The sequence below is a fragment of the Pristiophorus japonicus genome, chromosome 9 (genome assembly GCF_044704955.1).
Source record: "Pristiophorus japonicus isolate sPriJap1 chromosome 9, sPriJap1.hap1, whole genome shotgun sequence".
NCBI classification, from domain to species: Eukaryota; Metazoa; Chordata; class Chondrichthyes; family Pristiophoridae; genus Pristiophorus; species Pristiophorus japonicus.
Window position 1 is genome coordinate 148,989,250 of NC_091985.1, and position 26,434 is coordinate 149,015,683.

General features: G+C 45.0%; 1 protein-coding gene across 2 annotated transcripts in view; it reads right to left on the reverse strand.

Moving 5' to 3' along the window:
- The window catches only part of sash1a (SAM and SH3 domain containing 1a), a 260,951-nt gene that overhangs the window by 198,402 nt on the left and 36,115 nt on the right, over positions 1–26,434 (reverse strand). The window lies entirely within an intron of this gene.

The window sequence follows — 26,434 nt, forward strand, 5'->3', positions numbered from 1 at the left end:
TCGCACGACAAGGTTGCTAATTAGTCCCTTCTCATTACACATCACCCAGTCTAGGATGGCCAGCCCTCTAGCTGATTCATCGACATATTGGTCCACCATCCCTAATACACTCCAGGAAATCCTCCTCCACCGCATTGCCTAATCAATATGTATATTAAAGTCGCCCATGATTACTGCTGTACCTTTATTGCACACATCCCTTATTTCTTGTTTGATGCTGTCCCCAACATTACAACATTACTGCAGGAGAAGGGTCCACAGCCAGATAGGGAATGGAAGACCAGCAGGAAGAGTAGTGCAAGGAAGGTAGTGCAGGGGTCCCCTGTGGTCATCCCCCTGCAAAACAGATACACCGCTTTGAGTACTGTTGGGGGGGGTGTGACTCATCAGGGGAGGGCAGCAGCAGCCAAGTTCATGGCACCGTGGCTGGCTCTGCTGCACAGGAGGGCAGGAAAAAGAGTGGGAGCGCGATAGTGATAGGGGATTCAATGGTGAGGGGAATAGATAGGCGTTTCTGCGGCCGCAACCGAGACTCCAGGATGGTATGTTGCCTCCCTGGTGCAAGGGTCAAGGATGTCTCGGAGCGGGTGCAGGACATTCTGAAATGGGAGGGAGAACAGCCAGTTGTCGTGGTGCACATTGGTACCAACGACACAAGTAAAAAAAGGGATGAGGTCCTACGAAACGAATTTAAGGAGCTAGGAGCTAAATTAAAAAGTAGGACCTCAAAAGTAGTAATCTCAGGATTGCTACCAGTGCCACGTGCTAGTCAGAGTAGGAATCGCAGGATAGCGCAGATGAATACATGGCTTGAGCAGTGGTGCAGCAGGGAGGGATTCAAATTCCTGGGGCATTGGAACCGGTTCTGGGGGAGGTGGGATCAGTACAAACCGGACGGTCTGCACCTGGGCAGGACCGGAACCAATGTCCTAGGGGGAGTGTTTGCTAGTGCTGTTGGGGAGGAGTTAAACTAATATGGCAGGGGGATGGGAACCAATGCAGGGAGACAGAGGGATACAAAAAGGAGGCAAAAGCAAAAGACAGAAAGGAGATGAGGAAAAGTGGAGGGCAGAGAAACCTAAGGCAAAGAACAAAAAGGGCCACTGTACAGCAAAATTCTAAAAGGACAAAGGGTGTTAAAAAAACAAGCCTGAAGGCTTTGTGTCTTAATGCAAGGAGTATCCGCAATAAGGTGGATGAATTAACTGTGCAAATAGACGTTAACAAATATGATGTGATTGGGATTACGGAGACGTGGCTCCAGGATGATCAGGGCTGGGAACTCAACATCCAGGGGTATTCAACATTCAGGAAGGATAGAATAAAAGGAAAAGGAGGTGGGGTAGCATTGCTGGTTAAAGAAGAGATTAATGCAATAGTTAGGAAAGACATTAGCTTGGATGATGTGGAATCTATATGGGTAGAGCTGCAGAACACCAAAGGGCAAAAAACGTTAGTGGGAGTTGTGTACAGACCTCCAAACAGTAGTAGTGATGTTGGGGAGGGCATCAAACAGGAAATTAGGGGTGCATGCAATAAAGGTGTAGCAGTTATAATGGGTGACTTTAATATGCACATAGATTGGGCGAGCCAAACTGGAAGCAATACGGTGGAGGAGGATTTCCTGGAGTGCATAAGGGATGGTTTTCTAGACCAATATGTCGAGGAACCAACTAGGGGGGAGGCCATCTTAGACTGGGTGTTGTGTAATGAGAGAGGATTAATTAGCAATCTCATTGTGCGGGACCCCTTGGGGAAGAGTGACCATAATATGGTGGAATTCTGCATTAGGATGGAGAATGAAACAGTTAATTCAGAGACCATGGTCCAGAACTTAAAGAAGGGTAACTTTGAAGGTATGAGGCGTGAATTGGCTAGGATAGATTGGCGAATGATACTTAGGGGGTTGACTGTGGATGGGCAATGGCAGACATTTAGAGATCGCATGGATGAATTACAACAATTGTACATTCCAATTCTGGCGTAAAAATACAAAAGGGAAGGTGGCTCAACCGTGGCTATCTAGGGAAATCAGGGATAGTATTAAAGCCAAGGAAGTGGCATACAAATTGGCCAGAAATAGCAGCGAACCCGGGGACTGGGAGAAATTTAGAACTCAGCAGAGGAGGACAAAGGGTTTGATTAGGGCAGGGAAAATGGAGTACGAGAAGAAGCTTGCAGGGAACATTAAGGCGGATTGCAAAAGTTTCTATAGGTATGTAAAGAGAAAAAGGTTAGTAAAGACAAACGTAGGTCCCCTGCAGTCAGAATCAGGGGAAGTCATAACGGGGAACAAAGAAATGGCAGACCAATTGAACAAGTACTTTGGTTCGGTATTCACTAAGGAGGACACAAACAACCTTCCGGATATAAAAGGGGTCAGAGGGTCTAGTAAGGAGGAGGAACCGAGGGAAATCTTTATTAGTCGGGAAATTGTGTTGGGGAAATTGATGGGATTGAAGGCCGATAAATCCCCAGGGCCTGATGGACTGCATCCCAGAGTACTTAAGGAGGTGGCCTTGGAAATAGCAGATTGACAGTCATTTTCCAACATTCCATTGACTCTGGATCAGTTCCTATCGAGTGGAGGGTAGCCAATGTAACCCCACTTTTTAAAAAAGGAGGGAGAGAGAAAACAGGAAATTATAGACCGGTCAGCCTGACCTCAGTAGTGGGTAAAATGATGGAATCAATTATTAAGGATGTCATAGCAGCGCATTTGGAAAATGGTGACATGATAGGTCCAAGTCAGCATGGATTTGTGAAAGGGAAATCATGCTTGACAAATCTTCTGGAATTTTTTGAGGGTGTTTCCAGTAAAGTGGACAAAGGAGAACCAGTTGATGTGGTATATTTGGACTTTCAGAAGGCTTTCGACAAGATCCCACACAAGAGATGAATGTGCAAAGTTAAAGCACATGGGATTGGGGGTAGTGTGCTGACGTGGATTGAGAAATGGTTGTCAGACAGGAAGCAAAGAGTAGGAGTAAATGGGTACTTTTCAGAATGGCAGGCAGTGACTAGTGGGGTACCGCAAGGTTCTGTGCTGGGGTCCCAGCTGTTTACATTGTACATTAATGATTTAGACGAGGGGATTAAATGCAGTATCTTCAAATTTGCGGATGACACTAAGTTGGGTGGCAGTGTGAGCTGCGAGGAGGATGCTATTAGGTTGCAGAGTGACTTGGATAGGTTAGGTGAGTGGGAAAATGCATGGCAGATGAAGTATAATGTGGATAAATGTGAGGTTATCCACTTTGGTGGTAAAAACAGAGAGACAGACTATTATCTGAATGGTGACAGATTAGGAAAAGGGAAGGTGCAACGAGACCTGGGTGTCATGGTACATCAGTCATTGAAGGTTGGCATGCAGGTACAGCAGGCGGTAAAGAAAGCAAATGGCATGTTGGCCTTCATAGCGAGGGGATTTGAGTACAGGGGCAGGGAGGTGTTACTACAGTTGTACAGGGCCTTGGTGAGGCCACACCTGGAGTATTGTGTACAGTTTTGGTCTCCTAACTTGAGGAAGGACATTCTTGCTATTGAGGGAGTGCAGCGAAGATTCACCAGACTGATTCCCGGGATGGTGGGACTGACCTATCAAGAAAGACTGGATCAACTGGGCTTGTATTCACTGGAGTTCAGAAGAATGAGAGGGGACCTCATAGAAACGTTTAAAATTCTAACGGGTTTAGACAGGTTAGATGCAGGAAGAATGTTCCCAATGTTGGGGAAGTCCAGAACCAGGGGTCACAGTCTGAGGATAAGGGGTAAGCCATTTAGGACCGAGATGAGGAGAAACTTCTTCACCCAGAGTGGTGAACCTGTGGAATTCTCTACCACAGAAAGTAGTTGAGGCCAATTCACTAAATATATTCAAAAGGGAGTTAAATGAAGTCCTTACTACTCGGGGGATCAAGGGGTATGGCGAGAAAGCAGGAAGGGGGTACTGAAGTTTCATGTTCAGCCATGAACTCATTGAATGGCGGTGCAGGCTAGAGGGGCTGAATGGCCTGCTCCTGCACCTATTTTCTATGTTTCTATGTTTCTATGTTACTACTATTTGGTGGCCTGTACACAACTCCCACTAGCGCCTTCTGTCCTTTGGTATTCCGTAGCTCCACCCATACCGATTCCACATCATCCAAGCTAATTTCTTTCCTTACAATTGCATTAATTTCCTCTTGAACCAGCAACACCACCCCGCCTCCTTTTCCTTTCTGTCTATCCTTCCTAAATGCTGAATACCCCTGAATGTTGAGTTGCCAGTCTTGGTCACCCTGGAGCCATGTCTCCGTGATGCCAATCACATCATATCCATTAACTGCTATCTGCGCAGTTAATTCGTCCACCTTATTCCAAATAGTCCTCGCATTGAGGGACAGAGCCTTCTGGCTTGTCTTTTTTATACACTTTGCTCCTTTAGAATTTTGCTGTAATGTGGCCCTTTTTGTTTTTTGCCTCCACTTTTGCTATTCTCCTTTCTATCTTTTGCTTCTGACTCCATTTTATTTTCCCCCGTCTCCCTTCATAGGTTCCCATCCCCCTGCCATATTAATTTAAATCCTCCCCAACAGCACTAGCAAACACTCCCCCGAGGACATTGGAACCGGTTCTGGGAGAGGTGGAACCTGGGCAGGACCGGAACCAATGTCCCAGGAATTTGAATCCCTCCCTTCTGCACCACTCCTCAAACCACGTATTCATCTGAGCTATACTGCGATTCCTACTCTGACTAGAACGTGACACTGGTAGCAATCCTGAGATTACTACTTTTGAGGTCCTACTTTTTAAATTTAGCTCCGAGCTCCCTAAATTCATCTTGTCGGACCTCATCCCGTTTTTTTTACCTGTATCGTTGGTACCTATATGCACCACGACAACTGGCTGTTCACCCTCCCTTTTCAGAATGTCCTGCACCTGCTCCGAGACATCCTTGACCCTTGCACCAGGGAGGCAACATACCATCCTGGAGTCTCGGTTGTGGCCGCAGAAACGCCTATCTATTCCCCTTACAATTGAATCCGCTATCACCATCGCTCTCCCACTCTTTTTCCTGCCCTCCTGTGCAGCAGAGCCACCGATGGTGCCATGAACTTGGCTGCTGCTGCTCTCCCCTGATGAGTCATCCCCCTCAACGGTACCCTAAGCGGTGTATCTGTTTTGCAGGGGGATGAGCGCAGGGGACCCCTGCACTACTCTTCCTGTTGGTCTTTCATTCCCTATCTGGCTGTGTACCCTTTACCTGTGGTAAGACCAACTCGCTAAATGTGCTATTCACATCATTCTCAGCATCGTGAATACTTCAGAGTTCATCCACCCGCAGCTCCAGTGCCGCAATGCGGTCCGTCAGGAGCTGGAGCCGGATATACTTCCCGCACATAGTACAGGAGGAGCATAACACGTGTCAGAGCTCTCCTGCCATGACTTAACCCTTAGATTAACCTAATTGGGCAACAACAATGCTAAAAGGTTACTTACTGGAAAAAAAAAAGGAAAAACTACTTACCAATCATCAGCCAATCACTTACCCCCTTGGCTGTGACGTCACCTTTCGATTTCTTTTCTGCCTTTTCTCCCCGCTGCAGCGGCACGCCTCTCGAACCGACCCCGGAACTCCCGCCTCTCCTCGACGCTCCTCCGCCAACTCTGGGCGGAGTCAGATTTTGGAGACCAAAATAATCAAAGCGCAGGAACCAAAATAATCAAACCGCAGGAACACCCCAAAATAATCAAAGCGAACAAACCAAAATAATCAAACCGCAGGGGGAAACCAAAATAATCAAACCGCAGGAACATCCCAAAATAAATCAAATCGCACAAACCAACCAAAATAATCAAACCGCAGGGGGAAACCAAAATAATCAAACCGCAGGGGGAAACCAAAATAATCAAACCGCAGGAACAAACCAAAATAATCAAACCGCAGGAACAAACAAACGAAAATAATCTGATATATTCACAGAGCACAAGCACACACAGCTCCTAACATGGCAGGCAGCTCTCTCAGAAGCCTCCAGAATCTGCCTGGTTCTGTTTATTATTAACCCTGCAGTTGCAGTACACAATACGTCCACATCCACAGTGTGGAGCGACAAACATTACAAGCTTACAGACATTACACTTCTCCCTCCTTAATGAAGAAGTTTTTACAACAAACATCATACATAACTTTCATGTTTATACATAATACAGGATATAAACTTATTTTTTTCCATATTTACAAATTTAACTTTACCACTTGTTTTCTGTTTCGAAGAGAATACCTTCGCTCTCGAACAGAACCTTCCAAGCATGGTGTCGAATCTAAACTCATTCGAGGCTCATCCTGAGGAACGTTTTCCTCCACAGAATTTCCTTAATTTTCATTTGAACTCACTCGAACTTCAGGCTCTTTGTTTTCCTGACTCGGACTCAGACTTTCATTCTGATTCTCTTCTGGATTTGTTTCCAGTACATTGGATTTAGGATTTGCTACTGGTGTATCAAAACTATCTGATGAGTCAGAAATAATTTAATCATTCCCACCTTCAACTCCTTCCATGTCTGTAGATAAAATATCAATATGAACAAACCTAACCTGTCCATTATCAAACATCTTTACCAAATATGTGCGCGGACCACATATCTTCACCACTCTTCCTAGTAACCACTTTACCCATTGATGGTGATGGTTCTTCACTCTCACCTTCTGGTTTAATTTCACTCTTCTCTCTTTTACTCTCCCTTCATCCTGATTCTCTTTCTATCTTAATTGTGTCTCTTGAACAGGCTGTGCCAAATTTGGCTTTAACAACGAGAATCTGATTCGTGGCTGTCGTTTGAGAAACAACTCTGCTGGAGTTCTACCAGTAGTTGTATGAGGAGTATTTCGATTTATAGTCAAAAAATTAGCCAATGTGTGATCCAATGACAACTGTCGTTTCCTTGGATTTGGATCGAACATTTGTTTTATGAGGGCACATTTTACAATTTATACAGTGCGCTCTGCTGCACCATTTGAAGCAGGATGGTATGGTGGAACCTTGGTATGTTTCACACCATTTTTGCTCATGAATTGTGCAAATTCTTCTGAACTAAATTGTGGTCCATTATCCGAAACAATCTCTTCAGGGAGGCTAAATGAAGAAAATCATTTTCGCAAAATGTCCAATGTTTTGCTTGTTGTTATTTTCCACATTGGAAACACCTCAACCCACTTCGAATGGCTATCAATCACAAAGAACAACTGTTGTCCTTCTAATTCAGCAAAATCAATATGTAGCCTTTGTCACACCCTGGGAGCCCATTTCCATGGCTGTAATGGTGGTGGTTGCTTGCTTACCGATTGACATGTCGTACACTGACTCACGATGTACTCTATATCTTTATCAAGACCTGGCCACCATAAATGACTGCGTGCAAAACTCTTGGTCAAGCACATTCCCAGGTGCTGGTCATGGAGGTCTCCTAATAATTTGGACCTGAATTTATTTGGTACAACCACTCTTGCATCCCACATGATATAATCTTTATCGACTGATAATTCATTCCTACTAATGAAGAATGGATGCGTATCTTTGTCTGTTACCTGGTTTGGCCATCCATTTGCAATATAATCATACACCTTTGACATCACTGGGTCACGTTTGGTTGCTCTACCAATCACTTCAGCTGTGACTGGCAGTTCATCAATGTATGAAAAATAAAAAACTTCTTCCCTATCAGGTGTAACTTGTGATGGGGAAGGCAATCTAGTCATTGCATAAGCATTACTGTGATCAGCTGATCGTCTGTATTCAATATCATATGTATATGCTGACAAAATCAAAGCTCATCTCTGCATTTGGACTGCAGCTAATGTTAGAACTGGGGACTTTGGATGGAGGATTGCTGTTAGGGGCTTATGGTCCGTAACGATGGAAAACTTACTGTTGTGTATCTGCAAAGCATGCACTCCCATGTTCCACCATCAGGGAGCTCATCCCCTGAAGTCCCAAGGGATCCCAGCATCCATTGGGAGCACAGTATGTAAGCCGGCCCCAAGGCCTGTTCCTCACTCTGGAGTATTTATTAAAGACTGAGGTCACTGTTACTTTAACCTACCTGTGTGCAGCCTCATCTGTGTTAGGAACACAATAACTGGCGACGAGAATACGAATCCAACGCAAAGATGCAGCAAACTGTGGGCATCCTGGAGAAGTTCTCAGAGGGTGAGAACTGGGAAGCCGATGTCGAACGGCTCGACCAGTACTTTGTAGCCAATGAGCTGGACGGAGAAGGAAGCGCTGCAAAAAGGAGAGCGGTCCTCCTCACAGTCTGCGGGGCACCGACCTACAGCCTAATGAAGAATCTTCTGGCTCTGGTGAAACCCACAGCTAAGTCGTATGAGGAGCTGTGCACAGTGGTTCGGGAGCATCTTAACCCGAGGGAGAGCGTGCTCATGGCGAGGTATCGGTTCTACACGTGCCAGCGATCTGAAGGTCAGGAAGTGGCGAGTTACGTCGCCGAGCTAAGGCGACTTGCAGGACAATGTGAGTTTGATGGCTACCTGGAGCAAATGCTCAGAGACTTTTTTGTGCTGGGCATTGGCCACGAGACCATCCTACGAATAGTCTGTAGAGACACCGGCCCTCAGTAAGGCCACTGCGATAGCACAGGCATTTATGTTCACCAGTGATAACACCAAACAAATCTCTCAGCACACAAGTGCTAGCAATGTTCATAAATTAACTGGAACTGCGTTTGCGAGCAGAAATGCACAGGGCAGAACCCACGAGTCTGCAACTGCCAGCAGGCCTCAGGTGACCTAGATGACTGAGAGTCCCCGACGTAGGATAAATGCAAGGCAATTCACACCTTGTTGGCGTTGTGGAGGCTTCCATTCAGCCTATTCATGCCACTTCAAAGGGTATGTTTGCAAGAGCTGTGGAACAATGGGGCACCTCCGAGCTTGCAAACGAGCTGCAAGCTCTGCAAAACCTGCTAACCACCACGTGGTAGAGGAAGATCGGTCCATGGTGGATCAAAGCAATTTCGAGCCTCAGAGAGAGGAGGCAGTTGCTGAAGTACACGGGGTGCACACATTTTCGACGACTATAATGCTAAATGTAAAATTAAATGGCTTACCTGTAGCCATGGAACTGGACACTGGCACTAGCCAATCCATCATGAGTAAAAAGATGTTTGCGAGACTGGTGCAACAAGGCATTCAGACCAGCCCTGAGCCCCATCCACACGAAACTGACAACGTACACCAAAGAGCTTATCACTGTACTGGGCAGCGCCATGGTCAAGGTCACCTATGAGCGCACGGTGCACGAACTGCCACTCTGGATTGTCCCGGACGATGGCCCCACACTGCTTGGAAGGAGCTGGCTGGGCAAAATCCGCTGGAACTGGGATGACATCCGAGCGCTATCACATGTCGATGAGGCCTCATGTACCCAGGTTCTAAACAAATTTCCTTCCCTTTTTGAGCCAGGCATTGGAAACTTTTCCGGGGCGAAGGTGCAGATCCACTTGGTCCCAGAGGCGCGACCCATTCACCACAAGGCACGAGCGGTACCTCACATGATGAGGGAGAGAGTGGAAATCGAGCTGGACAGGCTGCAATGCGAGAGCATCATCTCCCCAGTGGAATTCAGCGAGTGGGCCAGCCCGATTGTTCCAGTACTCAAAAGTGATGGCACGGTCAGGATTTGCGGCGATTATAAAGTAACTATTAATCGTTTCTCGCTACAGGACCAATACCCGCTACCTAAGGCAGATGACCTATTTGCGATGCTGGCAGGAGGAAAGACGTTCACCAAGCTGGACCTGACTTCGGCCTACATGACGCAGGAGCTGGAGGAGTCTTCGCCTGCATCAACATGCACAAGGGACTGTTCATCTACAACAGATGCCCGTTTGGAATTCGGTCGGCTGCAGCGATCTTCCAGAGAAACATGGAGAGCCTATTCAATTCGGGACCACGCACGGTGGTCTTTCAGGACGACATATTGGTCACGGGTCGGGACACTGCCGAGCACCGACACAACCTGGAGGAAGTCCTCCAGCGACTGGATCGTGTAGGACTGCGGCTGAAGAGGTCGAAATACGTCTTCATGGCAACAGAAGTGGAGTTTTGGGGAGAAAGATCGCGGCAGACGGCATACGGCCCACAGACGTCAAGACAGAGGCTATCAGGAACATGCCCAGGCCACAGAACGTCACGGAGCTGCAGTCGTTCCTGGGACTCCTCAACTCTTTTGGTAACTTCCTACCAGGATTAAGCACCCTTTTAGAGCCACTACATGTGTTATTGCGCAAAGGTGAGAACTGGGTATGGGGAAAAAAACAAGTAATTGCTTTTGAGAAAGCCAGAAACATTTTATGCTCCAACAAGCTGCTTGTATTGTATAACCTGTGTAAAAGACTTGAGCTAGCATGTGATGCGTCGTCATACGGAGTCGGGTGTGTATTACAACAAGCTAACGTTGCGGGGAAGTTGCAACCTGTCACCTATGCTTCCAGGAGCTTGTCTAAGGCCAAGAGGGCCTACAGCATAATTGAGAAAGAGGCATTAGCGTGTGTGTTCGTTGTAAAGAAAATGCATCAGTACCTGTTTGGCCTCAAATTTGAGCTGGAAACCGATCACAAGCCCCTCACATCCCTGTTCGCTGAAAACAAGGGGATAAATACTAATGCCTCAGCTCGCATACAAAGGTGGGCACTCACGCTATCAGCGTATAACTATACCATCCGCCACAGGCCAGGCACCGAGAACTGCGCGGATGCTCTCAGTTAGCTACCATTGCCCACCACGGGGGTGGAAATGGCGCAGCCTGCAAACTTGTTGATGGTGGCGCAGCCCGCAGACTTGTTGATGGTCATGGAAGCGTTTGAAAATAATAAATCACCTGTCATGGCCCGCCAGATTAGGACTTGGACCAGCCAAGATCCTCTGCTGTCCCTAGTAAAAAACTATGTACTGCATGGGAACCCGTTGAAATGCAAGAACCAATCAAGCTGTTCCTGCAGGGAAAGGACGAGCTGTCCATTCAGGCAGACTGCCTGTTGTGGGTAAACGCGTAGCGCTACCAAAAAAGGGCAGGGAGACGTTCATCTCGGATCTCCACAGCACACACCCGGGTATAGTAATGATGAAAGCGATAGCCAGATCCCACGTGTGGTGGCCCGGTATCGACTCTGACTTCGAGTCCTGTGTATGGCAATGCAGTGTATGTGCTCAGTTGAGCAACGCGCCCAGAGAGGCACCACTAAGTTTGTGGTCCTGGCCCTCCAGACCATGGTCGAGGATCCATGTCGACTATGCGGGCCCATTTCTCGTAAAATGTTCCTGGTGGTGGTGGATGCTTTTTCAAAATGGATTGAATGTGAAATAATGTCGGGAAGCACCGCCACTGCCACCATTGAAAGCCCGAGGGCCATGTTTGCCACCCACGGCATGCCCGACATACTGGTCAGTGACAACAGGCCATGTTTCACCAGTGCCGAATTTAAAGAATTCATGACCCGCAATGGGATCAAACATGTCACCTCGGCCCCGTTTAAACCAGCCTCCAATGGGCAGGCAGAGCGGGCAGTACAAACCATCAAACAGAGCCTTAAACGAGTCACAGAAGGCTCACTTCATACTCGCCTGTCCCAAGTACTGCTCAGCTACCGCACGAGACCCCACTTGCTCACACGGGTGCCCCCGGCTGAGCTACTCATGAAAAGGACACTTAAAACCAGACTCTCGCTGGTTCACCCCAACCTGCATGATCAGGTAGAAAGCAGGCGGCAGCATCAAATTGTAAACGATGGTCGCGCCACTGTGTCACGGGAAATTGATCTGAATGACCCTGTGTATGTGCTGAACTATGGACATGGTCCCAAGTGGATCGCGAGCACGGTGATAGCTAAGGAAGGGAATCAGGTGTTTGTCGACAAACTAGACAATGGACAAATTTGCAGAAAGCACCTGGACCAAACGAGGCTGCGGTTCACAGATTGCCCTGAACAATCCACAGCAGACACCACCTTTTGAGCCCACAACACACACCCAAAGGATCAACGACACCACACCGGACCAGGAAATTGAACCCATCACGCCCAACAGCCCACCAAGGCCAGGCTCACCTAGCAGCCCTGCAGGGCCAACAACACGCCAGCCCAGCGAGGGCACAGCCAACACACCAGAACAGATATTTGTACCGAGGCGGTCCACCAGGGAAAGAAAGGCTCCCGATCGCCTCACCTTGTAAATAGTTTTCACTTTGACTTTGGGGCGGGGTAGGTGGCAGGGGGCAGTGATGTTGTGTATCTGTAAAGCATGCACTCCCATGTTCTGCTACCAGGGAGCTCATCCCCTGAAGTCCCAAGGGATCCCAGCAACCCTCGGAGCACTGTATATAAGCCGGTCGCAAAGGCTTGTTTCTCACTCTTATTAAAGACTGAGGTTACTGTTACTTTAACCTCCCTGTGTGCAGCCTTATCTGTGTTAAGAACACAATACTTATGACCATACAAGTATTTGTGAAACTTCTTGACCCCAAAAATTAATACCAAAGCTTCCCTTTCAATTTGCGCATAATTACTCTCACTGGCACTGCGAGTGGGTGAAGCAAAAGCAATTGGTCTCTCCTCCCCACTATGTGATACATGAGCGATCACTGCCCCAGCTCCATATGGAGAGACATCACATGCTAGCTTAATCTCCTTAGATATGTCATAGTGAACTAACATGGTGCTCTCTACCAATTTGCTTTTACACTCCTTGAATGCTGTATCGCATTCTTTTGACCACTTCCAATGAACCTGTTTTTTCAATAGTTCATTCAGTGGATATAATACTGTAGCCAAATTTGGTCGGAACTTCCCATAATAGTTCAAAAGACCCAAGAATGAACGAAGTTCAGTGACATTCCTGGGAGTGGGTGCATTTCTGATTGCATCCAGTTTTTCCTTGGTCGGATGTAAACCATCTTTGTCTACTCTGTACCCTAAGTACTCCACTGAGTTTTTGAATAACTCACACTTACGAGCAGACACTCGTACTCTGTGCTTCTCTAGCCATTTGAGGACTTCATTCAATATCTTATTATGAATTTGCCTATTTGGTGCTGAAATTAGTATGTCATCCAAATAACATACTACCCCTTCAATATCTTAAAAAATCTGGTTCATCACCCCTTGGAATATGGCAGGGGCGGAAGACACTCCAAACGGTAGCCTATTAAATTGATATAGACCTAAATGAGTATTTATAGTCAAACATGACTTGGACTCCTCATCTCGTTCAAGCTGTAAGTAGGCATTCGTAAGATCCAGTTTTGAGAAGATCTGACCACCTGTCAGTGTTGTGAACAAATCTTCTATATTTGGCAATGTATTGGGGACATTACCCTCTCGAACCTGGTTTACGGTTACTTTATAATCACCACACAATCTTACCTTACCATCGGACTTAAAACAACAATGGGTGCAGCCCAATTACATCGATCTATCATACAAATAATGTTCTGTCTCTCGACTTTTGAGTTCTTGCTCAACTTTCTCCTCGAGTGCATATGGTATGGAACGTGGCTTGTAGTAAACCGATCTAGCATCCTTCTGTACCTTAACTCGCCTTGAAGCTTTGGATCGGACTGCCCATTTCGCAGAACACCTTCGGATACTTCTTGATAACCTCATCCGTTGATGAAAATCTCGCTTACACACAGAAAATCTTACTCCAATCCAGCTTCAGTGAGCTCAATCAATTTCTTCCTAGTAAGGCAGACTTGTCTCCTTTCACTACTATTGGAGGCAAGTTCTGAAATTGATCTTTATATTTCACCGGTAGTGATACGACCTACCACAGGAATTTTCTCTCCCAAGTAGCCTCGCAGCTCTATCTTGGATTTCTCCAGTTAGAAATCACGCAATTTGTCGAGGTATAGCGACTCCGGTACTACACTCACGGATGCACCCGTGTCAATTTCCATTGGTATCTTGAATCTGGCAACATCTATGTGGATATTGATACTTTTCGAATCGCTGTCCGTTAACCTCATGCTCCTGATGACGTGTAACTCTAACATCTCCTCGTCCTATTGTTGTTCTTCCATGCTATGTAGTCTCTTGGGATTTCTACTCATAGCTTTGAACGCTGGAATAGCTTTAAAAGCTGGTTTACCCTTCAGTTGGCATGCATTCACAAGATGCCCAGTCTTTCTGCAGAAGAAACACTCTGCCTTCACGTATGACAACTTTGGGCAATATGTTGTCCCAGGTACCTATAGCACGACTTCGACGCTCTGTTAGAATTTTCAGTTTCTGAGACTTTGGGCCCCCACCGTCTTTTTCTTTGAACCTGCAGGTGATTTACCTCGGTTGACTCATGACCGTAATTATTATTTAATTCTCGGGAATATTGTTCGGCCATGCCTATCGATCTCGCTGTCTGACATGCAATCTCAAAAGTAAAGTCATCCGTCGCCAATAACTTCCTTCTGATCGCATCATTTTTCATCCCACAAACAAAACGATCCCGTGATGCTCGGTTTTGAAAGTTTCCAAAATTACAGTGCATCGATAGCTTTTTTAATGCTACGATGTAATCACTGACACTTTCATCAGCCTTTTGATTCCGAATCCCGAAACGCTAGCTTTCAGTAATTTCTAACAGTTTGGGGTTATAGTGCTGCTCCAGCTTCGTTAAAATCTCTTTAAGCATTGTGTCCTTTGGCTCGTCAGGCACAAGCAGATTTACAAGGGTTGGACCCGCCTCTGATAAGAAGATCGCTTTCTTACGTTCCAACACAGCCTGGTTCCGGACTGTATTGTCTGGAACTTTGATTATTTTATTTGCAGTGAAATACATTTCTAGCTGATCCACATACGCTTTAAAACATTCCCGGTCATGTCTATATTCCCCCAAATGTCCAATTACACCTGCCATTTTAATCTCTAGCTATTCACACAGTGTGCTGTATTTTACCTTGGATTTTTGTAGCTTTTTCCAAAGACAGAAACTTCCAAAGTCTCTCTGTCGGCTGGCTGAATACTTCACCAACAAAATTTAAGCTTTAAATCATCTGAAAAATCCCATCTGGCTCGCCAAATGTGATATATTCACAGAGCACAAGCACACACAGCTCCTAACATGGCAGGCAACTCTCTCTCAGAAGCCTCCGGAATCTGCCTGGTTCTTATTAACCCTGCAGTTGCAGTACACAATACGTCCGCATCCACAGTGTGGAGCTACAAACATTACAAGCTTACAGACATTACATAATCAAACCGCAGGAACAAACCAAAATAATCAAACCGCAGGGGGAAACCAATATAATCAAACCGCAGGGGGAAACCAAAATAATCAAACCGCAGGGGGAAACCAAAACAATCAAACCGCAGGGGGAAACCAAAATAATCAAACCGCAGGGGGAAACCAATATAATCAAACCGCAGGGGGAAACCAATATAATCAAACCGCAGGGGGAAACCAAAATAATCAAACCGCAGGGGGAAACCAAAATAATCAAACCGCAGGGGGAAACCAAAACAATCAAACCACAGGGGGAAACCAAAACAATCAAACCGCAGGGGGAAACCAAAACAATCAAACCGCAGGGGGAAACCAAAACAGTCATATCAGAATTTCTGAGTGTAATGATTATCGTAAGCAGATCACAGCGAGCAAGGAAAAGGAAATGAAGCATCGGAAGAAAATGCTTGTGATTTGAGGAGGAATCCGTCATGAGCAATTCATTGCGAGTCCACTATAGTAAGCGTGATCTAACTGCAGTGAGGATGCAAAAGTCTAGAAATCAGCAAGAGCCTGAATCCAGAGGGAGCAAACCAGTGACAAACTGGTGCTGGAGTTATTGAACAGAATGAGGAGAGGCTGTCCCTGTGGGCCCAGACAAGGCCTGGGGCTGGAGTTATTGAACAGAATGAGGGGAGCCTGTCCTTGTGGGCCCATCCATGGCCCGGAAAGCAATGATAATTTATAAATTTAGAACATTTGTTCGATGAATGTGTTCTCCCAAGTCTCACAGTACTTAGCCAATGCCTTTTTCTATTGTGCATGAGGAAATTTGAAGCCCGCAGTGTGTAATTACTTAAACTGGCAATAGAGCCATCAGATGTTGCATCTTGTACAAGTAAACAAACTAGTTTTCGGTCAGCTGAATGTCATTATGCAATTGCTTTTAATGTTCCCCTATCACATTTTGCTCCACTCCCTCTCCCTGCTCCCTTGCCACCACTACAGATGCCTTCTCTCCCCCTCCCTTGTGGGGTCTCCTACCAGTCCTTTCCCCTAATACCCTGGACAACTTCCGTTCCTTGTGAACAACGCCCTTCCATCCCCAACCTCATCTTGAACAAGTTAACTGCAACTCTGGGTCTAGCTCCCCAAATGAGTTTCCGCTTGCTCAGGCTGGCTACATTCAAATAAGTTCCCTGCCCAAATGATCACGGCAACCCGAATCTGCATGTCCCATCTTGACCGTGCCACTTACATCTTTGTGACTTATTCCTCATTTGAGCATCTTACACTGTAGCATGTCTCCTGCCACTCCAAAGTCCCCATTGTGTAACGCCATTTCAAACCCCCAAAATCTCCTCCTCATTCTCCTCACTCAGCTTAAGTGATTTCAATTTCCACTCTCCTTTGACTTCCCACTATGCTTCTGTCCATACTCAACCACACTCTGCATTTAAACTCCATCATTGACACCTACAACTGGTCCCTCAAACTTAGCATCAGCCAATGCCTTAGCATCTCCAAGTTCACCCTCCCTGAAAAAGGCCATTTCCAAACACTTTGCTACTTCCTTCACCATCGACATTTCTCTCACTCCAAACCTCTGCCCAGTGAAAAAAATAATTACCCTCAGTTTCCTCCCCAAGTCCCAATTAATCTCTAGCCCCCTACCTGCCATAACATTATCACCCCCATCAATCTGTTAAATAACAGTCTTGCTTATGGCTTGTGTCCTCGTTTGTACCTGATTCCCATCCCTGCCATTCCCCGGTACAACGACAACCTTCATTGCCTCAAATTGGAGGACCACAGGCCCAAGGGTACTTGGCGCATGATTGGTTGAGTCATCCATGGCCTGATACGCCTCGTCCTTCTCTTTTCCTGTGGCAAAACGCTCCTCCCACTACTCCATGGTCACCTTGGAAACCGAGGTCAACCCTAACCGACCTGTCACCCTCCTTTCCTCGCCTCCACCTCTTGTTTCCCCCATCCATCACTCCCTCCTTCCATCTGCTGACCCATTTAGACTGAAATATATTTTGACATCATTCATAGATATTTCATTGGGCAAATTATATCTGTGACTTTGAGTCATGATCTTTGTAAGTTTTCTAAATCCACAGCATATGGTTAACCACTGTTAAATGCACAAAGGGTTTGAAAGAAAAAAATAAAAGCAAGTTTTGCAAAATTGCAAAGTTACAGTTACAGGATGATGCCGGGAGAAGTCAGCGGGAGCAGGAGGATCGACTGGGAGAAATTTAGAATTCAGCAGAGGAGGACTAAGGGTTTAATTAGGAGGGGTAAAATAGAGTATGAGAGTGAACTTGCAGGGAACATAAAAACTGACTGCAGAAGCTTCTATAGATATGTGAATAGAAAAAGGTTAGTGAAGACTAATGTAGGTCCCTTGCAGTCAAAATCAGGTGAATTCATAATGTGAAACAAGGAAATGGCAGACCAATTGAACAAATACTTTGGTTCTTTCTTCATAAAGGAAGACACGAATAACCTCCCGAAAATACTAGGGCACCGAGGGTCTAGCGAGAAGGAGGAACTGAGGGAACTGAGGGAAATCCTTATTAGTCAGGAAATTGTGTTAGGGAAATTGATGGGATTGAAGGCCGATAAATACCCAGGGCCTGATAGTCTGCATCCCAGAGTACTTAAGGAAGTGGTCCTAGAAATAGTCGATGCATTGGTGGTCATTCTGCAACATTCTACAGACTCTGGAGGGTTGCTAATGTAACCTCACTTTTAAAAAAGGAGGGAGAGAGAAAACAGGGAATTATAGACCAGTTAGCCTGACATCGGTAGTGGGGAAAATGCTGGAATCAATTATTAAAGATGTAATAGCAGCGCATTTGGAAAGCAGTGACAGGATCGGTCCAAGTCAGCATGGATTTATGAAAGGGAAATCATGCTCGACAAATCTTCTAGAATTTTTTGAGGATGTAACGAGTAGAGTGGATAAGGGAGAACCAGTGGTTGTGGTGTATTTGGACTTTCAAAAGGCTTTTGACAAGGTCCCACACAAGAGATTAGTATGTAAAATTAAGGCACATGGGATTGCGGGTAATGTATTGACGTGGATAGAGAACTGGTTGGCAGACAGGAAGCAAAGAGTGGGAATAAATAAGTCCTTTTCAGAATGGCAGACAGTGACTAGTGGGGTACAGGAAGGTTCAGTGCTGGGACCCCAGCTATTTACAATATATTAATAATTTAGACGAAGGAATTGAATGTACTATCTCCAAGTTTGCAGATGACACTAAGCTGGGTGTCAGTGTGAGCTGTGAGGAGAATGCTAAGAGACTACAGGGTGACTTGGACAGGGCGAGTGGACAAATGCATGGCAGATGCAGTATAATGTGGATAAGTGTGAGGTTATCCACTTTGGTGACAAAAACAGGAAGGCAGATTATCATCTGAATGGTGAGAGATTAGTAAAAGGGGAGGTGCAATGAGACCTGGGTGTCATGGTACATCAGTCATTGAAAGTAGGCATGCAGGTACAGCAGGCAGTAAAGAAAGCAAATAGCATGTTGGCCTTCATAGCGAAAGGATTTGAGTATAGGAGCAGGGAGGTCTTGCTGCAGTTGTACAGGGCCTTGGTGAGGCCACACCTTGAGTATTGTGTGCAGTTTTGGTCTCCTAATCTGAGGAAAGACATTCTTGCTATTGAAGGAGTGCAGCGAAGGTTCACCAGACTGATTCCCGGGATGGCAGGACTGACATATAAAGAAAGACTGGATCGACTAGGCTGATATTCACTGGAATTCAGAAGAATATGAGGGGATCTCATCGAAGCATATAAAATTCTGACGGGTTTGGACAGTTTAGATGCAGGAAGAAGGTTCCCGATGTTGGTGAAGTCCAAAACCAGGGGTCACAGTCTAAGGATAAGGGGTAAGCCACTTAGGACCGAGATGAGAAGAAACTTTTTCACTCAGAGAATTGTGAATCTGTGGAATTCTCTACCACAGAAAGTTGTTGAGTCCTGTTCGTTGGATATATTCAAAAGGGAGTTAGATGTGGCCCTTACAGCTAAAGGGATCAGGGCGTATGGGGAGAAGGCAGGTGTGGGGTACTGAAGTTGCATGATCAGCCATGATCATTTTGAATGGTGGCGCAGGCTCGAAGGGTCGAATGGCCTACTCCTGCACCTATTTTCTATGTTTCTATGTCTGGTTTTTCAAATCAGTTTTTTTCCCTTCAAACTTGCATCTGAAACTGTGTTGTGGTGGCTGACTCCAATCACTGCACCCCCACCCACACCCTCCCTACCCCCAAGGTCTTTCAAAGCTTGCAGAGTCGATAAGTAACCAATATCTTACGTCTGTAGGCCAAGTTGCAATGCTGGATGTGAAGACGTCAATGCTGCATTTGTTTTTATGTGTCAAGACTTAATTTGAGTGGATATTTACTAACTGCCAGAAAGACAGAACAAGCTGGGGCTCTTTTCTCTGGAAAAGAGAAGACTGAGAGGTGACAAGATAGAGGTCTTTAAAATGATGAAAGGGTTTGACAGGGTAGACATAGAGAAGATGTTTCCATTTGTGGGGGACACCAAAACTAGGAGCCATGAATATAAGATACACAAATAAATCCAATCAGGAATTCTTTACTCAGAGTGTTTGGAATGTGGAACGTGCTATCATGCGGAATGGTTGAGGTGATTAGCATAGATACATTTAAGGGGAAGCTAGATAAGCACATGAGGGCGAAAGGGATAGAAGGATATATTGATAGGCTGAGATGAACTAAGGAGAGAGGAAGCTTGTGTGGAGCATAAACACCGAGTTGGGCCAAATGGCCTGTTTCTGTGCTGTAAAATTCTATACAATTCTGTAGTGTTAGAAGAAAACTGACAACTACATAATGTTACAGGACTCACCACAATGGACCTTCTGTTCTTTATTAGATGTAATCATAGGTTTCAGGACTGTGTCAATGGTGGTAGTTCAGGATTACCAGGCATATTTCGGAGCTGGAAAGGCGTTGGTGCAAGGAGGATATCCAGTCGTGTTAAGAATTTAAGGCAGCAGGAGAATATAATCAAATGTCACAGCATGGTGACAAAGAGGAGTAAAGCTTATCCTCTCAAAGGCTTAGTTTTAATCAGTATCCTTTATCAGTTTCTGACACAAATTGCTCGGGCGGGAGGTGGGGGGAGAGAACTGATTAAAATAGATGTGATATTTTCAAGAAGGGTTTAATAAACTAAGCAAACACATTGATATGTTGGATTAAACTAGGAACGTTTAATCTATGTTTTAAGGGGTAATCATTTTTAGTTTATTGGACAGTGAGGTTCCTCCAGGGTGCACAACCAAGATGACATGGTAACATTATGGGATATGTAACTTAATTGGACATGAGAAAGTGACTGAGGGCATGAGATATAAACAGGAACATTACACCACTAAATGGGGTCTAAAGCTCATCGGCCCAGGTGCTCATGGGCAATGATGGTAAATTGGTGATAACTAGAACCAAGGATCAGGAAAGGATGTTGCCAGAACAACAAACTTTTGTTGCAACCGTAACTATGGGAAATCTGCTACCAGCATTCTTGGGTGAAAATCATGTCTATGCCATTTATATGCTATTATATAGCTTTTTAAGGTTTCAACACTTTTTTTCTCATTTGTATTCAAAATAACTTTTGTATAAATGCCTTGGTGATGTAAGCTTCTTGTAATAACAACGTTTAATGTTTTCTGTGATGAGTGCAACTCAGATTCAAAGAATGATCGAATTTAAAGTGAGTTGTTCGATCTCTCAGTCACTTGAGGGGGAACTGAAGGATTTTGGACTTTTCAATATGGACTTTTAATGCTAGTTTTTAAGGAAAGGATGGGCGAGAAACCAAAAACAACTTGCTAAAAGAGCAAAATTTTGTTAAAACAGTTAACAACAAAGAACAAAGAATGGTCAAACGTGACCAAAATCCAAAGGTATGCTGGGAAGCTTGACCAAATTCATGCACGTTATTATTGCTTCAGACTGCTTAAGAAACAAAGTGTTGTTCAAGAGACTTGATGTACTTTTAGGGAGATTAGAGAGTTAAGAGATACGACAATTGTCTGGCTGGACCTTGGAAAACTACAAGAAACCGTCAAACATTAGAAAGCGGTTTTGGAGCAGCAAAAAGGATGTAAAAACAACAATTTTATAGAGATTTAAAGGGGACTGAACAAGAAACAGTTCAAGGAAGACATCAATGAAGAACTGACCTCCCAGTCTCCCAGAAGAAATCTTGGCACTGCTTGCGAGTTGTACTCCTGGGCACAAGAGGGGCGATGCAGATTTTGCAATCAGGGAGAAGGTGTGTGTAAAATTAGATGAGATAAACATAATGAGAGAGGAAGTATTAAGGGGCTTAGCAGCTTTGAAAGTGGATAAATCCCTAGGCTGTTAAGAGAAGCAAAAGAGGAAATAGCAGAGGCTCTGACTATCATTTTCCAATCCTCTCTGACTAGAGGTGTGATGCCAAAGGACTGGAGAGCTGCTAATGTTGTACCTTTGTTTAAAAAGGGAGAAAGGGATAGATCAAGTAATTACAAGCCAGTCAGCCTAACCTCGGTGGTGGGAAAATGAGCAGAAAAAATCATGAGGGACAGGATAAATCTTCATTCTGAAAGACATGGATTAATCAAGGACAGTCAGCACGGATTTGTTAAGGGAAGGTCGTGTCCGACTAACTTGATTGAGTTTTTCGAGGAGGTAAGAACATAAGAACATAAAAAATAAGAGCAGGAGTAGGCCAAACGGCCCCTCGAGCATGCTCCACCATTTAATACAATCATGGCTGATCCAATCATGGACTCAGCTCAACTCCTCTGCCCGCTCTCCATAACCCCTTATCGTTTAAGAAACTGTCTATTTCTGTCTTAAATTTATTCAATGTCCCAGCTTCCACAGCTCTCTGAGGCAGAAAATTCCACAGATTTACAACCCTCAGAAGAAATTTCTCCTCATCTCAGTTTTAAAAGTTCTAGTCTCCCCCATCAGTGGAAACATCCTCTCTGCATCCACCTTGTCAAGCCCCCTCATAATCTTAATACATTTCGATTAGATCACCTCTCATTCTTCTGAATTCCAATGAGTAGAGTCCCAACTTACTCAACCTTTCCTCATAAGTTAACCCCCTCATTCCCGGAATCAATCTTGTGAACCTTCTCTGAACTGCCTCCAAAGCAAGTATATCCTTTCTTAAATATGGAAACCAAAACTACACACAGTATTCCAGGTATGGGCTGACCAATACCTTATATAGCTGTAGCAAGACTTCCCTGCTTTTATACTCCATCCCCTTTGCAATAAAGGCCAAGATTCTATTGGCCTTCCTGATCACTTGCTGTACCTGCATACTATCCTTTTGTGTTTCATGCACAAGTACTCCCAGGTCCCGCTGTACTGCAGCACTTTGCAATCTTTCTCCATTTAAATAATAACTTGCTCTTTGATTTTTTTCTGCCAAAGTGCATGACCTCACACTTTCCAACATCTGCCAAATTTTTGCCCACTCACTTAACCTGTCTATGTCCTTTTGCAGATTTTGTGTGTCCTCCTCACACATTGCTTTTCCTTCCATCTTTGTATCGTCAGCAAACTTGGCTACGTTACACTCAATATAGATAGTAAATAGTTGAGGCCCCAGCACTGATCCCTGCGGCACCCTACTAGTTACTGATTGCCAACCAGAGAATGAACCATTTATCCCGATTCTTTGTCAGTTAGCCAATCCTCTATCCGTGCTAATATATTACCCCCAACCCCATGAACTTTTATCTTGTGCAGTAACCTTTTATGCGGCACCTTGTCAAATGCCTTCTGGAAATCCAAATACACCACATCCACTGGTTCCCCTTTATCCACCCTGTTTGTTACATCCTCAAAGAATTCCAGCAAATTTGTCAAACATGACTTTCCCTTCATAAACCCATGCTGACTCTGCCTGACCGAATTTTGCTTTTCCAAATGTCCCGCTACTGCTTCTTCAATAATGGACTCCAACATTTTCCCAACCACAGATGTTAGGCTAACTGCTTTTCCTGCTTTTTAATCTGCCTCCATTTTTAAATAGGGGCATTACATTTGCAGTTTTCCAATCTGTTGGGACCTCCCCAGAATCCAAGGAATTTTGGTAAATTACAACCAATGCATCCACAATCCCTGCCTCTACTTCTCTTAACCCTAGGATGAAAGCTATCAGGTCCTGGGGATTTATCTGCCTTTAGTCCCATTATCTTACTGAGTACCACCTCCTTAGTGACTGTGATTGTGTTAAGTTCCTCCCCTTTATCGCCCCTTGACTATCCACTGTTGGAATATTGTTAGTGTCCTCTACCGTAAAGACTGATACAAAATATTTGTAACCAGGAGGGTCGATGAGGGCAGTGCGTATGATTTAGTGTACATGAATTTTAGCAAACCTTTGATAAGGTTCCACATGGCAAACTGGTCACGAAAGTAATAGCCCCTGAGATCCAGGGCAAAGTGGCAAGTTGAATCCAAAATTGGCTCATTGGCAGGAAGCAAAGGGTAATGGTTGCTGGGTATTTTTGTGACTGGAAGGCTGTTTCCAGTGGGGTTCCGCAGGGCTGCTTTTTGTGATATATATCAATGACCTGGACTTGAATGTTGGGGGTATGATTAAGAAGTTTGCAGATGACACTAAAATTGGCTATGTGGTTGATAAAGAAGAAGAAAGCTGCAGACTGCAGGAAGATATCAATGTACTGGTCAGGTGTATAGAACAGTGGCAAATGGAATTCAATCCGGATATGTGAAAGGTAATGCATTTGGGGAGGTCTAACAAGCCAAGGGAATACACATTAAATGGTACGACACTGAAAAGTGTAGAGGAACAAAGGGACCTTGGACTGCAGGTCCACAGATCCCTGAAGGTAACAGGCCAGGTAGACAAGGTGGTTAAGGCGACATATGGAATACTTGCAATTATTAATCGAGGCATGGAATACAAGAACAAGGAGCTTATGCTTGAACTGTATAAAACACTGGTTAGGCTGCAGCTGGAGTACTGGTCACCACATTACAGGAAAGATGTGATTGCACTGGAAAGGGTGCAGAGGAGATTTACAGGAATGTTGCCTGGACTAGAAAATTTTGGCTATGAAGAAAGTTTGGAGATGCTAGGTCAGTTTTCTTTGGAACAGAGGAAACTGAGGCGAGACCTGATTGAGGTGTATAAAATTAAGGGGCCTGGATAGAATGGATAGGAAGGACCTGTTTCCCTTGGAAAAGGGGGTCAACAACCAGGGGGCATAGATTTAAAGTAATTGGAGGGGGGTGGGGGGTAGGTTTAGAGGAGAAATGAGGGGAAATTTCTTCACCCAGAGGGTGGTGGGAGTCTGGAACTCACTGCTTGAAAAGGTAGTAGAGGCAGAAACCCTCACAACCTTTAAAAAAATACTTGGATGTGCACTTAAATTGCCGTAACCTACAGGGCTACGGACCAAGAGCTGGAAAATGGGATTAGGCTGGATCGCTCTTGGTCGGCCGGCACCGACACGATGGGCCGAAATGGCCTCCTTCCGTGCTGTAAATTTCTATGATCCTATAAGGCTGTAAGCATATTTATTTGTAAAATTGTCGTGTCTTAATGTCAATAAAATAAATTCAGAAAAGTTTTTCAGCCTCGGCTGATTCTTACCTCTCGTACCCCAAAGAGTAAAGAGTTAAAATTCCTTCAACTTCTTTTTACCAAGAGGCAGCTTTTATACCTGGCCTTTCTATACTGAGAGACAGCCTACATACTGGGCCTTTCTATACTGAGGGGCAGCCAAGACACCGGGCCTTCCTATACTGAGAGGCAGCCTATATACTGGGCCTTCCTACAAGAACGTAAGAAATAAGAGCAGGAGTAGGCCATTTGGCCCCTCGAGCCTGCTCCGCCATTCAATAAGATCATGGCTGATCTGACCTTGACCTCAACTCCACATCCCCGTCCGCTCCCCATAACCCTTGACTCCCTTATCGTTCAAAAATTGTCTATCTCCACCTTAAATATATTCAATGACCCAGCCTCCATAGCTCTCTGGGGTAGAGAATTCCAAAGATTCATGACCAGAAGAAAGTCCTCCTCATTTCCGTTTTAAATGGGCGACCCCTTATTCTGAAACTATGGCCCTTAATTCTAGATTCCCCCACGAGGGGAAACAGCCTCTCTGCATCTACACTGTCAAGCCCCCTCAGAATCTTATACATTTCAATTAGATCACCTCTCATTCTTCTAAACTCCAATGAGTATAGACCCAATCTGCTCAACCATTCTTCACAAGACAACCCCTTCATCTCGGGAGTCAATCTAGTGAACCTTCTTTGAACTGCCTCCAGTGCAAGTATATACCTCCCTAAATACGGAGACCAAAACTGTACGCAGTATTCCAGGTGTGGTCTCACCAATGCCCTGTGCAGTTGCAGCAGGACTTTTATACTCTATCCCCCTTTGCAATAAAGGTCAACATTCCATTTGCCTTCCTGATTACTTGCTGTACCTGTATGCTAACTTTCTGTGTTTCATGTACAAGGATGCCCAGATCCCCTGTACTGCAGCATTTTGTAATCTGTTCCCATTTAAATAATAATTTGCTTTTTTATTTGTCCTACCAAAGTGGATAACCTCACATATTCCCACATTATAGTCCATCTGCCAAATTTTCGCCCACTCACTTAGCCTATATCCCTTTGCAGATTTTTTGTGTCCGCCTCACAACTTGCTTTCCCACCTATCTTTGTATCGTCAGCAAATTTGGTGACATTACACTCGGTCCCTTTATCTAAGTCATTAATATAGATTGTAAATTGTTGAGGCTCCAGCACTGATCCCTGTGACATCCCACTAGTTACAGTATGCCAACCTGAAAATTACCCATTTATCCCGACTCTCTGTTTTCTGTTAGCATGCATAAAGGATTGGCTAACTAATATATCAGGGGCAGCCTTTATACTGGGCCTTCCTATACTGAGCCGTAGGCTATATACTGGGCCTTCCAATACTGAAGGGCAGCCTATGTACACTCTCAAACTGACCATCGGGAACAGGGCATCACATACCTGAACACTCCCAAACTGACCATCGGGAGCAAGGCATCAGATATCTGAACACTCCCAAAGTGACCTTAAGGAACAGTGGATCAGATACCTGAACATGCACAAAGTGACAGTAACAGACTGTTAGCTAATGCC